The 12,385-nt window shown below is 41.4% G+C and overlaps 1 long non-coding RNA gene across 8 annotated transcripts in view; it reads left to right on the forward strand.

Annotated features, from left to right (window-relative positions):
- LOC105489080 (uncharacterized) overlaps positions 1-12,385 on the forward strand; it is a 50,116-nt gene that overhangs the window by 14,124 nt on the left and 23,607 nt on the right. For 2 of the 8 annotated variants that reach the window (XR_011612604.1, XR_011612611.1), the window contains exons 3-4: positions 1,774-1,923; positions 2,185-2,322. This is a non-coding gene — a long non-coding RNA (uncharacterized lncRNA). The other 6 variants (XR_011612609.1, XR_011612606.1, XR_011612608.1 and 3 more) reach the window with 6 other exon arrangements.

The following is a 12,385-nucleotide window of genomic DNA, read 5'->3' on the forward strand; positions in this document are numbered from 1 at the left end:
AAATCATTGCAGCACTGTTTGGATCTGTCCCATGTGCGCACCACCCACCCAGTAGCCAGTTTGGGACATAGTTGGCCATCTATCCCATAACACACTTCTCAAAGTCTGTGCTATGCAGGGTCAGCCCTGGGCATGCACTCCTCAGGGGTAAGCTCAGGAACTGCTAACTTTAACGGGTCACTTTCCCAAGGACCTCCCTCTCCAGGTCTCCCTGGAACTTTTCAGCCTGGCCTTTTCCGTCCTCTGGCTGCAAGGCTGGTGTTCTGCCCTACACCTGCTGTCATCGCGCTCACCTCCGGGGCCAAGTGGTGGGAGGACAGATGCAGATAAAAAGCAAAAGTGAACTTGCCACCTTCTTGGGACAATGGCTTCTCCACTAAGGCAGGAGGATTCCCTCCCACAGAGTTTTCACCCCTGATGGTTCCTGCTGCCACTGCTGCTTATGTGGGTTTGATGTAGGCATAAGAAAACGGGGAAAAAAAGAAAGAGGAATAGGAAATTTCTCCCTCTCTCTCTGAGCATTTGCTGTTTTCTTCCCTACTCCTTGACTGGAGGAGGGTTTCTTCTACAGACCTCTCTGGTCACCATGATGCCCACTTCTGGGTTGCGGATTTGATGAGTTTGGCCCAGGGCATCCTGGAGGGGGACAAATGGCAAAGTGCCGCTATTTCGGTGGGACTTTGGAGCCTGGTCTTCCTCCTCGGTGCTTCTGCTTACTGTTTACTTTTCAGAGCCCTCAAATGACTGACCCATGCATCTGTCTGGGTTTTAAGCTGCGTTCAGTGAGAGAGATGGGGTGTGCTTACCCCATTTTAAGGCTGGCTCTGACTTTGGCATTTAACAAAGGACTCTGTCCACCCTCTCACCCCCATTCCCCAATCACTCACCCAGTTATGCTATTAATATGAATTGAATGCCTACTATGTACCACAAACTATAAGGGCAAGAGAAACATTGCATCTTGAAGGTATTTAGAACACAATCCCATATGAGACACAACTTCCTAGACTTCACCTATATTTCACCTTCCTGGATTTCACAACTTACTGGCTTCCCACACCCCTCCCCTCCCCGTTTATGCTCACAGTAGATATAAGAAAAGTGAGTGGGTTTTGTGTTTTGCTGTTTCCTTGAGAAGGCAAGTACATATATAAGCCTGAAACCATCCTTACTTCCAAGCTCTGTGGGTGAGGCCGAGAACTTTGGAAAGAGTGATATTTTCAAACACACAGGTTTGTGGTTTTTGAAAGAACAGAAAGCATAAAAGCATAACATCTTGTAGGATTACTTTTGGCTGAAGACCAATTGATGTGACATCTGAAAATAATCAAATAAATGTCTTGTTTTGAGCCTGCAAATAGCTTTGTGAAACTTTGGGAGGAAATTCTCCACTTACGGAAAAAAAATAAGAAAAATTGAAATTGAGATCCTGGGGTAAGAACAAAGAAGGGGAATTCTGAGAGTGCTTCGAATTGTTAATAGCATTTATATTTGTAAAAATGAATCTCTCTAAAAAGGTGGAAGTGGCTAATAATCTTAAATCACCTCACATGGCACATGCCCCAAACCCTGATAACCTCCAAATTCAATTGCTTATAACCATTTTTGGAGCATTCCAAAAACTCGAAGTTGCTACACAATGCACGGAACTCTGGATTTAAAATTTCTGAAGCCCTTGATTCTTTTTTTTCCTATAAGCTCTTATATTTGGAAAGAAGTCACAGTGTAGTCTAACCCTGGAAGATCAAAATATATTGAACTTTTTTTGTAAAGATGATAACAGCCAAGAAAGCAAAACTTGAAGTGAACACGATGATGAAGAGAGTAAAGAAAGGTAAAGACAGTGCTGAAGGTGGCATTCATAAACGTCCCAGCGCTGAAGGGAGAGGCTGTGCTTGAAGAAGAAAAAGTCTGCTAGCCAAGGTAAGACAAACTAAGACGGGTTGGTGAGGATACTCTGAGGCACAGAAAATTCAATGTTATCAAAAACCCAAGCTCAAGTTAGGAGAGACTGCAGTAGAGAAACTTCCCTCTTGCTTCCGTGGTTAAAGGGTGACTTAGAGTTCCTGCACTATTTCATTAATATACAAGTCGAGTGTTGCTAATATCCAGTGGGGATGACAGACAGTTTTACTTTGTGAATTTCTGGTTTCTAATGATGCATTTGAATTTTATTTTTTACAGCTGTCCTTGTCTTAATCCTTTACTTTTTTTCTCCCTGGGGTTTAATGGTTTCTAGTTACATATCAGCATTTTAAGCAGCATGTCACCCGTCAGGCAGCACATGGCTTCAGATGGTTATGGCATTTGGGTCACCACTAGTTCTCTGGAAGGACAAGCGCTCCTGTGAACAGCACAGCAAACTCCCTCGTATGATTGGAACACGGCAGCGCAGGTTCAGGACACACGCTAGAAATACAACCAAATGCCTTTTGCAAACAGCAGCTCAATGAGGATTCCTGCCACGAGGCAAAATGCTTGGAAAGTTACTATGCGCTGGCATCACTGGGTTTGGGGTCAGCATGCTGAAACCGGGACTCATTATGTTCCTACCATGCCAACTTGGTGCAATTAGCCTAACATGATAATTTCCTGAAGCCATATGTTGATCTTTAGGGGAGGGAAAGCTTCATACGCCTGATGGCTCTAAGCTCTGACTGGCATGTCCCAGCTTCCAGCAAATTTCTGTAAATCAGGATAACACATAGCAATCAGAGATGAGGTCAGATGGCCAGCCTGGCCAGAGAGAAAACTTAGAGCAGGGTTATGTACTTGTTGCAGAGTGGGGCTTTTTCTTGTCTTTCCACGGAGGGTTTCAGAGAAAGGTCATAGGGGTAGCACTGTGTGTAATGCTGTTCCTCCCCACCCCGCCCCCGCCCAAATCAAATCAATAGAAGGACCTAGAACACAATAAGTTATGTTCCAGGGCTGCATGGCCTGTATTCCCATTGGAGACCTATCAATGTGAACTAGCACTGTTGGGAAATCTCCTCAGCTACCCCTGTTAATCAATACCTCTGTTCATTATACAGCTTTGATGAATATGGGTAATGATTGGGTGCCCAAGAGTCATGTGACTAAAAATAACTGCTCCTTACTGAGGATCAATAGATTTTTCCCCCAGTATTACTTCAGGCAATTCAATATTCTCTGCTGCCCCTCCCCAAGCCCCCACCAGTGTGATCCTCTTTTGTCTTCATTGATAGATCAGCTCTGGCCTCAGAGCAGCTTTATTAAATTAGTAGCACTTAATCTACTGTCATAGTGTCAACTGACATGGGGCAAACTAGCAGGCAGCAAGCCTTCCAGTGGCTCAGGAGAGCAAGTTGCCACAACCCAGGCAGTTTTGATTAGCTTTGTGCCAAGAGCTGTCTTCATGGGTGCCTCTTCACTAAACAGGAGTATTTGCATCATTTAATAGCATTTAAAACAACTTTTTTTGTTCCCAAGGAGGAGGAGGAGCTATTTGAGGGAGAATTCTTGCCAATTACAGACTTATTATGACAGATGAAAAGATCGTAATTATACTTGGATTCCCTGCAGAAGTGCCTTAACACATCCATGACATCTAATAACCACATGCCTCAATGGAGGCTGACTTTTCCAAAGTTGCTTAACCTTTCATTTCTTTGCCGTCACACCAAAACCCATCTATGGGTGCTCAGAGAAATCAAGGAGGGAGACTCCACCAAGGCTAGGTGGCTGACATCCCTGATGCTTTGGGAGAGACACTCAGTCAGTGATAGCTGAGCCTGGGTAGCTCCTTACTGGGGGTCTGAGGGGTACAGGCAGCCTGTCCAGAGGCCTGGGGCCAGGGCATCGCTCTAGAATCCAGATAGCTTAGGTGCCTTCGTTAGAGGCCAGGGAAAACTGGACAGGTGGGTAAGACAAGCTGGGGAGATTTGAGCAGATATGGCCCTGCAGATGGAGAACAGAAAATACTAAATTGAAGGGGAGATTTCAGCAAAAGTTATAGTCTTGTTTGGTCTAATTTTTAACTTGGATTGGTTTAAGAAGTGGGGGTGATATTAAACACTGCTGAGTCAAAAGCATCTTTTTAAATAATTTCAACTTTTATCTTAGATATAGGGTGTACATGTGCAGGTTTGTTAGATGGGTGTATTGTGTGACACTGAGGTTTGGGGTACGAATGGTCCCATCACCCAGGTGGTGAGCACAGCACCCAGTAGGCAGCCTTTCAGTCCTCGCGCCCCTCCTCCTCTCCTCAGTGTTTACTGTTCCCATCTTTACGCCTGAGTGTGCCCAAGGTTTAGCTCCCAAAACGCACCTTCTCTATGCTTCATCCCATAGTCCCCGTGCAGGACGACAGGAGGAGGAACTGTGGTTGATTATGACATCTTTCCATCTGCCAGTTTTATGTCCAGATTATAACAAGGACAATTTGTGGAAAGCTGCTGCCAAGAGACTATAAACTGAAAGACAAGCATTCAGTCTGAAAAAATATGAAGTCATTATCCTGGTGGCTGCTGTCCACCAATTTGAAAGGGTTGGGAAGAAAATTTATTTTTGAAAAGCTCAGGTGCAAAGACACCTAAGTTCTTCCTTTAGTCTTCTTTTCCTCAAAAGAGCAGGGGCAAAGGCTTTGGGAAAAGGACTTCTGGAAAGTCACAGAAAAGGCATCCCTGAAGGGATAGCTATGGGGAGCAAGACGGAGGGCAGTGTCTGCTGTGCTCCATTGGGAGTGGCCAGGACCTCTGCAGCTCTGACCCAGCTTCGCCATCTGAGCCAAAGATGAGCTTGGTCTTCCTGAGAAATCTATTAAATAATATAGTGGTTCAGTCCAAATAGGAGCTTGGCTCTGAGTTCACCAACAAGTGTGCTTAAATAAGGTGAATTACACTGTGAGCTTAAGGGCTGTTAGGTGTATTTTGCAAAGAGCTACTGGAGTGTGTGGAGGTTTCTTGAAATCAAAAAGGTAAGAAGAGATCAGTGACTGATAAATCTTTAATATAAAAATTGTACAAGAATTTTGATACAAATTACAAGAGGTATTTGGACAAAATATGAATAAAATTCCATTTACATCCCCAAACCCTTATGCATTTTATGCAAAAGACATACTGTAGGCAGTTATAGTACAGAAAATACAACCAAAGTAATAGCAAATTAAAAAATTTAATTACCTTAGACTACCAATAAAAACAAAAAGCAAAACAGAACCAAACAAAAATAAAACCCTTGTTCAAGGTACATACAGTATTTAGGAAGCTACCAACGTCACAATGATTAGATCAGGGCGATGCACACGGTCCCATCCCTTGATGCAGTTACCGTTTGTAGTACAGACTTTGATTCTGTGGCAGGCTTATTGGAAGAGACTGGTTTTATGCAGATGAAAACAATAGAAACAGACAAAAAGGAATAAACAGCTAAACTCTGGGAGAGGGAGAGGACATATCTTGGTGAAAATTCCTTTTCTTCAAGATATTTCAATTCCCTTTGGCCACTTTTGCTGTCAAATATGCAGGCTGAGTCTAATACTTTTGTTACTGGAGACACACCAATGGGTCTGGAGCGAGTAAGAAAGGTATGTGTTCTCCCAGCTGTGTGAGGGATCTTGCTAGTTCTAAAAGGCCTATTCCATCACCAGCAGGAGAGAACAGAGAACTTGCTTTCCCAGATCCCCAACCTGCCCCTTCCCCTTACCTTTGGGGAGACAGAAAAGCAGCAAGGACTTCATGGAAGAAGCCAGGCAGGGTGTGAGGGGAGTGGGGAAATGGGCATTTGCCTCACTTGGAAATCACGCACTGGTGTGTCAGTTATCCTCATACTGCTGAGTGGGCTACACACGAAAAGCCCAGGTCGTCTCAAGCCCAAGTCTTCTCCCCACTTCTCGACCGTCCTCACCCCTCTGACCTTCATGTACCCATGTTTAGCTCTCCTGCATTCTTTATACTGGCACTGGCAGGAAAATGGTAAGATTCTCTGCAGAGAAGCTGAACCAAAGTTTGCACAGGAAAGCGAAAGCACCATATACTAGAAATCTTAGTCTCATCAGGTTAAGATATAACACTAGAACATCTCATTCACTTAATTCACGTTATGTAAACCCTGGACAGGGCAGAACACATATTTCCAAAGCGAAAGCGATTAAAACCAGGATGAGGAAGGCGTGTTCTACCTTCTTGTTCAAACACGATTTTTTTATTTTAAGGGGGTTGGTGAGATCCAAAGAGCAAAGGGTGGGATTGAGAAAGACAATGGAAAAGTCAGAGGAGATTAAGATACACAATGAGAGGGATGGATTACTCTGTACAAAAACATGCAAAAACACTCCAGATTGGCTACTAGATTAAAAAAATAAAAAGTCAGCCTTGGTTGATACATCTCAAGTGAACCTATTAACTCAGCACATTGTCTGGGAGTTCAAGAGCATCATACCTCATGAATCAATGCTTCTCACAGTGGCCACAGCACTGATTCACAGATGGGGTAGGGGATGCTTTGTCTCCTAGCATGGAAAAGGCAGGCAGTGAGGCTCCCACTGAAACAGTGCCGGGTCAGTTCACCTTGCAGGGACTGGAGCTTTCTCCCTTTTTTTGAGAACCATATCCAGGGCCAGATGAATGGAGCTCTCTCACACACCCAGGGTCTCCCCAGAGTCACCTCTCAATCCTTGCATTCCATGACAGAAGTGGGCAGAGCCAGTTAATAATTGATGGATTTGCCATCTTAGCTGTGCATTATCTCAACATCACATTTGGCAACAGGAAGCCTTATAAAATCTTGGTATAGCACTTAGATACTCTCTTTTCAAGAAATATACTTTTAATACTATCTATGTCTCTCCATTTTTCTTAAAATACCTCTTTCTGCTCTTCTTTCCCTTCAAAGATTCTTTTTTTAAAAAAGTGAAACAAAGCATTAAAAAAACTATTACAAATGTCCTTAAGCATCCCTGTTATTTTCGAGTTAAGGGGAGAAAGCTAATATCGGCGAGCAGAACTTGTGCAATTTTGGCAACTGGGTTTTCAATTAAGATTCTATTAAGATGTCCGATAAACGATTGTAATATATACATACTGAGGAACTTAAGTATCATGTCAACTAACTGCCTTTGCTCTAACCCAAGAGTACTTGCTCAAAGTGCTTTTCTTTCCAGTCCTCAGACTGGTTCATGAAATTATTTAGCGCAGATTTGTCAACATAGACCTGTTACATTGTCTATCTCTAAATCTGCTGCTTTTCTCTCCTTGCTAAAGTTCACATGGAAGATGATACCGATAGCTGATGTGTCTTACCTGGCTGACTAGTATCTTATTGAAATGTGACTGTTTGTAATGGGGCCAACTATCTTCTCTGAGACGTGCTGTGGGAAGGTTGGAAGGAAGCATGGCATACCCTAGTTCCAGAAAGAAGACGCTCGATAGATCTTGCACTTCATTTAGTCACTATCTAGTCACTTTCCAACCATCATTTGAGTATTTCAATATACAAAAATAGCAGCCAATCCTGACACATTGTTTGGGCTCAAGGCATTTTGGAATATAACATTTTCATGTATTCTTCCTTTGTACCTTTGGTCCCCGTCACTTGGTTTTCTAAAGCTCCCTGTACTTCTACTTACCAAAGTTCTTCGAAGTGGAGAATTTACCTTTTACCCATAGGGTGGTCCTTGTTTTAATGATTAAAGTCAAAAGCCTGGTGCCATCTTTTTTAGATTGTCAGTCCAGTTGGACAAAATAAAAGTTAATCTATCATGTTACACTATGGATTTGGAGGGGTCACTGAAAGATACATTTGTACATCTAGATCCATGGTTTGATGCCAAGGACAAGAAAAAAAAATTACCACTGTGTATAACCAGTTTACAACATGTACTTTTTGAAGGGGAAGAAAAATATTTGAATCTTTTCCCTACAAATTAGGGGGCAATATAATCTTACTTATGCCACTGACTTGCAGGAAAATTTGCTCTAATTATAGGGCCACATCCATTACTCTCAAAATGGAACTGCAATACTTAAGTTTTCAAAGAAGCAAAGGATGCTGTCACAGACAGCGTCTCTCTACTGACCCTTTATTTAAGAAGTCATCTTGTTACTGTCCACTTAATAGCTGGAGAGGGCACCGAGAGGCAGCCTTGGGCTTCCCAAAGACACAGTAGGTGTGTGTATGTGCTTGTGTGTTAGGAGGGGAGTACAACAGGGAAGAAGAGAGGAGAGAGAGGGAGAGAGGGAGAGAGAGAGAGAGAGAGAGAGACTGACTGATTGTGGATGTGTGTGTACATCAGGGAACTCGATGGGAAAGCCTAGCCCTTGTAGTCAATTTCTCCTTCACAAGGGGATAAACAGGCAATTACGCATCATTTTACATTTGATGGCCAAGTGCTGAACTGGAAAGCACACTATTAGTTTGTGTCCCTTCAGGGCCAGGGCAATAAGTAGCCAGGAGAGCTGGGCTGAAGCAGAGAGGGTGTTGTCTGCTGTTAGTGTGACAGTCTTGTCAGCAGCGTTCACATTACTGGAAGGTAATAAAGTGACAAGTACGTTATTAGAAAGATATGAGGTGAAATTGAACTGAAGCTTCTTGCTGCTCAGCCCTGGCTTTTTTCTTTCCTCTTTTGTAATGGTCCACTATTTGTTACAAACTGAGCCTTGTCTTCATACCCCATATAAAAAAGATATTTTTTTTTTCCTGCAGTAAAGGTCAAATGAATTTACAACAACACTTTAGAGGAGAAGAATAAAGATAGTTTTATGACAACTATAGTATGCTGCTCCAAAAATATATATAGCATTATAATGAACAATAATGCTGATCCAATTCAGTGTACATGTAAAAATGCTTAGTTTTTTTTAAACCTTCTGTTATTAAGCATTTGGATTTTTCAACAAATGCCAAAAAGACAGTATGTGACATACAGTTATTGCCGAATGACCACAGAAAATCATTTTGCGCAAGATGTGGGAAGGATGAGGATGACGACACAAGGAAGGACGGGTATGTGGGCAACAGTGATGAGAGATAACTCACTGGTCAGTTGTACAGCTGCATTTACATAGTACTGTTTGACAATGACCATTTATGGTGAGCAACACTCCAGCCACAGGAAATATGCGACCGTCTGGGACAGATCAAACATGACCTTAGTACTAGCGCAAGCAAGACTACCACACGTGGTTTATCTCTGAGGGAAAATATGAAAAGAGAAGTTACTTGTTTATCTCATAGAACAGTAAATGAGCTCCCATTTTGACCAAGGTCTTTAGCCTAGTATTAATTACAATCATGGCTTTGTTGTGTTGCTACAGTGGCAAGCACGAGTGATGATCAAGAAAGGAATGATCCACGCTGGTGCCATTCGCACCTACTCCTCCATTAGGATGAAAGTGAGGTGTTACCACTGGCCTTTTCTATAGCCTCGCTGACCCCTGGCATCTTTCGGTTCTCAGGGGATTCCAGCAAGACTTCCCACTCAAAAACAAAGCAAAAGCAACCAAAACCCCACAACTGTTGGCTCTTCCTGACCCCAAAGGAACTTCAGCTATTCCATGCAGCTGTTCTTGCTTTCCTAACCCCTTCCTCAGAGCCGACTCACCTGGTCATGGGAACTCTGCAGGTCACTAGCATCAATATGCTCTCACCCACTGCAAGGCAGAGCTATGCCAGTCTCTTCCCTCAAGCCAACACTTCCAGTGCATTCCTGATTTCCTTTTCTAGCTACTCCCAAACCAGGGCAGGAACCGACCCTCTACTTAGTTGTGATGAAAACACCATGATCCCTCCAGTTTTTTGGTATCTTTTATTTCCCATCTTACATCCATCCCCAAAAAATAAACAATGAGAGGGAAAAGCAAAACCACCTAATTTAAATATTTCAAGTGTGGAAGAAGATAAGTGATTTTAAAGAATGAAATTCGTCTGTCATAATTTTAAAAAAGAAGCTCTTAAGAAAAGGGTGTGACCACAGGATGAAAGAAAGTTTCTTCTGGATGATTTATTTCTTGATGATAGCAGATGTAGCGTGTCTTATGATGGTTGAATTTTATTTACTGTGTTAGTCAATCTAACCCAATGCTAACAGACCAGATACAAGTTAGGACTGCTCAGGTCAAGCTGTCAGCAGTTAGCAGCATGTCCATCTCAATCTGGTGACTAGCTTCTTTATGTTTTAATTGTCAACAGCCCTCATTCTCATTTGCTTGGCACACATCTGGGGTGTGTACAGAGAAAGGGGAAAAAAAGGTCACATTGTATGTAGTGGGAACCTAGTGCATAGTTTCTCCTGAGTAAAATGAGGGGAATGCCTCTGGAACAGCCCATTCTTGATATATTCAAAGATTTTTTTTTTTTCTTCCTTAGAGCAATGTATACTAATGGGGCCGTTAACCAGGTAAATGCCTTTCTCCTCTTACTGAAAGGGCCTGAAAATTCGTGACCAAACAAGTAACACTATGAGGACAGTGGCACCATTGTGCCAAAAAGGTTTTAAAACATGTTTGCCATGTTGAAAAGGAAAACGTTAACACCTTTAAAACTTTAAAAGGCATCAGGCTGAACAGGGCAGCTGGACTAAGATTTGGAATGAGTTACACTGGGTTGACTTATTTAAATACAATTAATACCAGAACAAAGAATGCCAAGGATTTTTATCACACTTTTAAACCAGATTACTTATTATCTATCCTTTTTCTTTGTTTCCATAGCATGCAGATATTCCCGAAAGCGGACTAAACCTGATATTTACAAAAACATAGTTTTAAATGATCAAGACAGTAAGTTTCAACATCAGCTAGAGAGCATGCACAGTCATAGCGCCTAATTTTGTACCTGTGATAAACTCTGGCTAAAACCAATCACATGGGAAAAAGCTTGTTGGATAAACATCTAAATCACTATTAATTTTCAGCCAGCGTAGAATGGATGTGGCTTGAGAGAAGCTGTTTAACAACAAAAAAATGAAAAAATAAATGAGTAGGAATGGGCAAGATGAAGAGCTCAATGACTAAAATGCTCATCTCTTTATCCTTCCTGTTTACAAATAAGCCGTGGGATCACCATCTTAACTAGAATTCTAGTTAAGTCAAAACACGACACTCAGGCACACACTCAAGAACAAGCAATACTTTGGGAACAGAAGAATTGTACATTTTATGATTTTCCATTGCATGTACTACATCCGTCCACTCCCCCATCCCTTTTAAGCAAATATGCTTTATATTGGAAAATGTTATTTACTCATTTAGAAGGCCACCGTAACGACTGGGCACTTGAGGCACAAAAGTAGTAGCAAATAGGGGAGATACTTAAAAAGTGTCAGCTGTCCAGGACTTATTGCCATTTCTCTGACAAAAAACAGGTGAACACATCCATGTTTCCAAGCAAGGGAAACTCTACTTCTAGAATCTCATTACTTCTGGACTTTTTCTAACTGGCTATACACATTAGCTTGGTTTGCAGCAAGTAACAAACATTTGTTCTAAGCCTGGTTCATTTGCTGATGTGACCTGCTGATAGCTATGTAATTCACTCACGAGGGCTATCTGACCTTTTATTTGACATTAAATTAAACAGACTAAACATTGCTGTTGTACAAGATAGGTTCTACTAACTCAACTGAATGTAACTTTTCAAAGTTGCTGAAATAAAAGTGTGTATTTATTTTCATAAAACTACATGTAATCTAAGCACACTGCAAAAGCCAGAGTTTCTATGTTTTGTTGGGATATTAAAAATATTTTCCCACCCTTTTGGAATCTAATCATTTGGTAATGGGGCAACAGCACAATACAGAGAACGCTGAGAGGACCAAAATGTTTGCAAACAAACTTTCATTATTCTAGTTCAATCTTTCACAAACATACTGTACAGAGTCTTATATGGTATAAAACAAAGGAAAACATCTCTGTCTATTCAGTTTAACACAACACCAAAATAAAGCAATTAAGACTTTGGGGAATTCAAAGGTACAAGAAAACAAAAACGGTTATTACTAATTTCCTCAACTTTTTACCATAAACACTTGTCATTTAACATAGTGTTTGGATATAGTTTCTTTTGTACGGCAAATACTTTTGGTCCTTCCTCCCTGTAGAACAAATGAAGAATTAAAATGAACCCCATAGCATCCTCCAAAGGAGGTGAAAAGATAAAGCTCCTAGACATAGCTAGCCTATCTTTAAGAATCTATTGTTTCTGAAATTTTCACAAATAAAAATACTGAATCCCCAACTAATGATGCTTATTTTGGGAAACAATAAATACTGTGAGGTACAATAAATCCTACAGGAATAACAATAACAACAGAAACATATTAACAGTTTCCTTTGGCAAATTTAACGGAAGTGAATGCTGATGTGAACATAGAAAAAATAATTACAAAAACATGAAAAATGGAAACGACATAAAAGTTAAAACAAAG

The sequence above is a fragment of the Macaca nemestrina genome, chromosome 14 (assembly GCF_043159975.1).
Source record: "Macaca nemestrina isolate mMacNem1 chromosome 14, mMacNem.hap1, whole genome shotgun sequence".
Taxonomy (NCBI): domain Eukaryota; kingdom Metazoa; phylum Chordata; class Mammalia; order Primates; family Cercopithecidae; genus Macaca; species Macaca nemestrina.